At 38.5% G+C, this 5,613-nt stretch overlaps 1 pseudogene; it reads right to left on the bottom strand.

Moving 5' to 3' along the window:
• Positions 1–722: 722 nt before the first annotated feature.
• On the bottom strand, positions 723–5,378 carry LOC132253885 (uncharacterized; annotated as a pseudogene).
• Between the last annotated feature and the right edge of the window lie 235 nt (positions 5,379–5,613).

The raw sequence follows: 5,613 nt of genomic DNA, 5'->3' as shown, positions 1-5,613 counted from the left end.
GGTACACGTGCTTTGTGTGTGCTTTGAGTCTTAAATAGAAAATAACCATCAAAGAAAAATTGAAGGTATTCCAAGAATTCAACCTAACTATTTTTGCACTTAAAGGTATATAAAGATAAGGTAAGTGAACTAATACTCTTGCTATAACTGCATTTTTTTCTCAAATTCTAAAGAAATAATACTACTTAAAGCATTCTCATGCCAAATAAACCATGAGTTACCAAGGCAAATCAAGAATCTCATTAGCTAACCAAAGATGACATGCAAACTTTTGAAAAAAATTAGGGCTAATAGGCTAATAAGCCTTCCCCCCTCAACCTAAATTACACATTGTCCCCAATGTGTAGAATAATAGGTCAAAAGAAAGGAAAAAGGAAGATATTACCTTAAGATCATCGAATGAGAAGTTTGTTATGAGGACTTCATATAAACTGTAGGAGCTTTGTCACCTTGAACACATGTGAGGCTTACCTTTTCACTCCCTTGAAGTTCGCATTTACCTATATCACTCGGATGTTTGCAAGCTAAGTTGCTACAACTCATAAACTCATTAGTAAGTTAAAAACAACTAAAAAAATAAAAAATAAAAAATAAAAAATAAAATAAAAAAATGCTAACCATATTGCTAATGACTAATTGAAAATGCAAAACTAAATAAAGAAAAATAAATAAATAAAATAAAACAAAATAAAAGTTTACCTACTGGATTTTCAGAAAATGCTTCAACCCTTTTGAACATCCCCATCAAGAAAATGGAGATTCTCCTCTTGTGTCTCAAATCTTTCAATGAAATGCTTTAGGTGCTGACCATTAACTTTGAATTCATTACCTGTCCTCGGATTTTGAATGGTCACGGTGCCATAAGGGAAAACTTCCTTTACCACATAAGGGCCATTCCACCTTTACCTAAGCTTTCCTGGAAAAATGTGAAGCTTGGAGTCGTACAACAACACCTTTTCACCTTACTTGAACTCCCTTCGTAAAATAAGCTTGTCATGGTAGAATTTGTGTTTTTCCCTTGCATTACGTAAGCATTCATAACTCTCATTTCGATATGCCTCAAGTTCATTCAAATCATATTTCCTTTTAGCTCCAGCTTGATCCGAATCAAAGTTCATCTTCTTTATAGCCCAATATGCACGATGTTCGAGTTCTACAGGCAAATGACATGCTTTACCATAAACAATTCGGTACGGTGACATGCCAAGGACAGTCTTATAGGCTGTCCTATATGCCCAAAGTGCATCACTCAACTTGGTAGACCAATATTTTCTTGTGGTATTGACTACTTTGGTGAGGATTCTCTTAATTTCCCGATTTGCTAGCTCAGCTTGCCCATTCGTTTGAGGGTGATATGGGGTGGACACTTTATGCCTCACTCCATATTTCTGCAAAAGAGTGGAAAAGGGTTTATTACAAAAGTGTGAACCTCCATCACTAATGATTGCTCTCGGAATGCCAAACCTCGAGAAAATATTCTCCTTTAAAAATTTGAGCACCACTTTGTGATCATTGCTCTTGCATGCCACTGCTTCTACCCATTTAGAGACATAATCCACTCCCACCAAAATATAGAGATTACCAAAAGAAGAAGGGAATGGTCCCAAAAAGTCCAGGCCCCAACAATCAAAGACCTCAACAACACAAATATGATTTTGAGGCATTTGATACCTTGTGTTGATTTTCCCCAGTTGTTGACATTGTGGACAACTTTTGCAATGAGTGTTACAATCCTTGAACATAGTTGGCCAATAGAATCCACTCTGTAGAATTTTTGCTGAAGTCTTCCTTGAAGCAAAATGACCTCCACAAGCTCCTTCATGGCACATTCGCAATATGTCTTGTTGTTCATCCTCTGGAACACATCTCCGCATAATTTGATCTGGGCAAAACTTATACAAATATGGATCATCCCAAGCATAGTGTTTTGCCCGTGAAAGAAAATACTTCTTTTTTTCCATGTTCCATTCTGATGGAAGCTCTCCGGTTGCCAAGTAATTGACTATATTTGCGAACCAAGGCAACTTCTCCACTGCACAAAGTGCATCATCAGGAAACTCATCATTAATTTGTGCTTCCTCGAAATGTGACTCTACTTTAACTCGGGAAAGATGATCAGCAACCACATTCTCTACCCCTTGCTTATCCTTGATTTGAATGTTAAATTCTTGAAGGAGAAGGATCCACCTGATAAGTCTTGCTTTGGCATCCTTTTTGTTGAGTAGATATTTCAAGGCCGAATGATCAGTAAAAATTACTATTGAAGTTCCCAAAAGGTAGTTCCTGAATTTATCAAGTGCGAACACCACTGCAAGGAGCTCCTTTTCAGTAGTTGTGTAGTTCTTCTGAGCATCATTGAGGGTTTTACTAGCATAGTACACCACATATGGTTTTCCATCCTCCCTTTGACCTAGTACAGCTCCCACTGCATAGTCACTAGCATCGCACATCAACTCAAATGGGAGAGACCAATTGGGAGATCTCACAATTGGTGCACTAGTGAGGAGTGACTTTAGCCTCTTGAAAGCTTCTTGACATGCTTTAGTCCATATGAATTCTGCATCCTTAAGTAGTAAAGCACAAAGAGGTTGAGCGATTTTTGAGAAGTCTTGTATGAACCTTCTATAAAAACCTGTATGTCCCAAAAATTGTCTCACCTCTTTAATAGTAGTAGGCGAAGGTAGCTTTGAGATGAGCTCAATTTTTGCTGGATCTACCTGAATGCCCTCTTTAGAGATGATATGACCAAGTACTACCCCTGAGGTTGCCATGAAGTGACACTTCTCCCAATTTAGGACTAAATCATTCGCAATACACCTTTTCAAAACTTTTTTCAAATTTGAGAGACAATCATCAAAGGTCTTCCCATAAACAGTCAGATCATCCATGAAAACTTCCATGATTCTCTCTACCATGTCACTGAAAATATTAAGCATACACCTTTGAAATGTGGCTGGTGCATTACAGAGACCAAAAGGCATGCGCCTATAAGCATAGGTGCCAAATGGGCATGTGAATGTGGTTTTCTCCTGATCCTCCAATGCAATGGCAATTTGAAAATAGCCTGAATAGCCATCCAAGAAGCAATAATAGTCATGACCAGCTACCCTCTCCAAAACCTGATCTAAGAAAGGTAATGGAAAGTGATCTTTCTTGGTGACTGCATTCAACTTTCTAAAATCAATGCATACTCGCCAACCTGTAGTCAACCTTGTAGGAATGAGCTCTCCTTCATCATTCTTCATCACAGTTATCCCGCTTTTCTTAGGTACTACTTGAGTGGGGCTCACCCAACTACTGTCAGAGATAGGATAAATAATACATGCATCTAAAAGCTTCAATACCTCATTTCTGACTACATCTTGCATAAGGGGATTTAGCCTTCTTTGTGGCTGCCTTACTAGTTTTGCATTCTCTTCCAAATAAATATGATGCGTGCAAATCAAGGGATTTATCCCTTTCAAATCTGAAATGGACCAACCAATCGCTCTTTTATTCTCTTTAAGCACCTTCAAAAGTTTCATTTCTTGCTCTTCAGTTAATGTAGCTGAAATTACCACAGGTTTTTCTTCATTTGCCTCTAAATAAACATACTTTAAACCATGTGGCAGGGGCTTTAACTCTGGTTTGCTGATCTCAACCTCTTCCTTTTTGCTTTCTTCATCATTCTCAACACTGTTCAAAGATTGAATCGTATATTTTTCTTTCCATTCTATAGCAACTTGAACACATTCTTCCTTAACGATTGTAGAGAAAAATTCATCTATATTTTCTTCCATTAACTTTTCTGTGTGTTCTTGCACCAAAGCCTCTATAAGGCATGCTTCCTCATTTTCCACATCATCATGGTCCATTGGTTGTTTGCATAAATTGAAGACATTCATTTCCACTGTCATGTTCCCAAAAGATAATTGCATCAATCCATTTCGACAGTTAATGAGAGCATTGGCTGTAGCAAGGAAGGGTCTCCCAAGAATAATTGGAACAGAATTCATACCCTTTTTCAATGGTTCTGTATCTAACACCACAAAGTCCACTGGGTAGTAGAACTTTTCAACTTGCACCAAAACATCTTCGACTACTCCTCTAGGTACTTTAATCGAACGATCTCCTAAAGAGAGTGTAATGGTAGTAGCCTTAAGCTCTCCCAATCCCAATTGCTTATAGATTGAATATGGAAGCAAATTCACACTAGCTCCCAAATCTAACAAAGCCCTTTCCACGAATGAATCTCCAATCTGGACTGAGATGGTAGGACAACCTGGATCTTTGTACTTCACCATTGCCTTATTCTCAATGATGGCACTGACTTGCTCGGTGAGGAATGCTTTCTTGCTTAATTTAATCCTTCTCTTCACAGTGCATAAGTCTTTGAGGAACTTTGCATAAGCAGGAACTTGCTTGATCATATCAAGGAGTGGAATGTTGATCTTCACTTGCTTCAAAACTTCTAAAATCTCTAAAGTCTTATCCCCCACTTTGTGTCTCTGCATAGTTGAAGGGAAAGGCAAATGATTGGAAACACTCATTTTATTTTTGCTCACAATGACTTCCTTATATTTTTCAGACGCTTTCTCATTTCTAACATTTTTCTCCACAGTTGGTTCATCTCTAGCAGGAATATCTTCACTTACAGGTAACTTGGGCCCTTCATATTCTTTCCCATTTCTGAGTGTGATAACTGCATTGCAATCTTCCTTTTGCACTTCAGAAACTTCATTTACTCCTCTCAGATTTTTCTGTGGCTGAGCTGGGAATTTTCCTTTCTCTTGAGATAAACTTACAGCAAGTTGGCTCAAAGTGGTTCGAATATCTACTAGTTCTTGAGATGTTTGAGCATTTATCCTATTTTGATCTTCATTACGCTTGTCTTGCTTCTGTATAAACTCTCTCATCATGTCTTCCAGGCTTGAGTTAGATGATGAGGTTTGATGTTGCTGTTGAAAATTCTGAGATGGCATACCTTGTGGTTGAAAACCTTGCTGCCCATTAGTCTGATTACCCTGAAATCGGTTTCCTTGCTGTTGAAACTGGCCATTGTTACCTCCCTTCCATGATAGATTTGGATGATTCCTCCAACCCAGATTATAAGTGTTGGAATATGGAGAATTGCTAGAATATTGCTTGTATGTCCCTAAGGCATTGGCTTGCTCCGTAAACATATCTTGCACTACAGGTAGAGTGGGACAAGATTGCACACCATGTTCCGTAGACTTACATATCAAGCACAATTGAGTTATCCCATCATTGACTATTTGTACCTCTTGAACTCCCTTGGCTTCCAAATCATCCAACCTTCTCATAACGGTTGCTAACTTTGCTTGGACATCTAAACCCTCCGGTAAGGTATACACTCCACTAGCTTTTGCCTTGTTCATTGTTCTATCTCTAGATGGTACCTTGACGATTGGTTCATCCCAACTTCTAGATACCTCAGCAACATAATCAAGGAATTGAAATGCTTCATCGGGGTTTTTATTCATGAAATCTCCTCCACACATAGTCTCGAGAAGTTGTTTCATTGGTGGTGCCATGCCTTCATAGAAATACGAAACTAGCATCCAGTTGTCAAATCCGTGATGGGGGCAAGCCGCAACAATCTCCCTAAATCTT

The sequence above is a fragment of the Vitis vinifera genome, chromosome 6 (assembly GCF_030704535.1).
Source record: "Vitis vinifera cultivar Pinot Noir 40024 chromosome 6, ASM3070453v1".
Taxonomy (NCBI): Eukaryota; Viridiplantae; Streptophyta; class Magnoliopsida; order Vitales; family Vitaceae; genus Vitis; species Vitis vinifera.
Note: the sequence above shows the minus strand (reverse complement) of the source record. Positions and strands in the feature narration are given on the sequence as shown.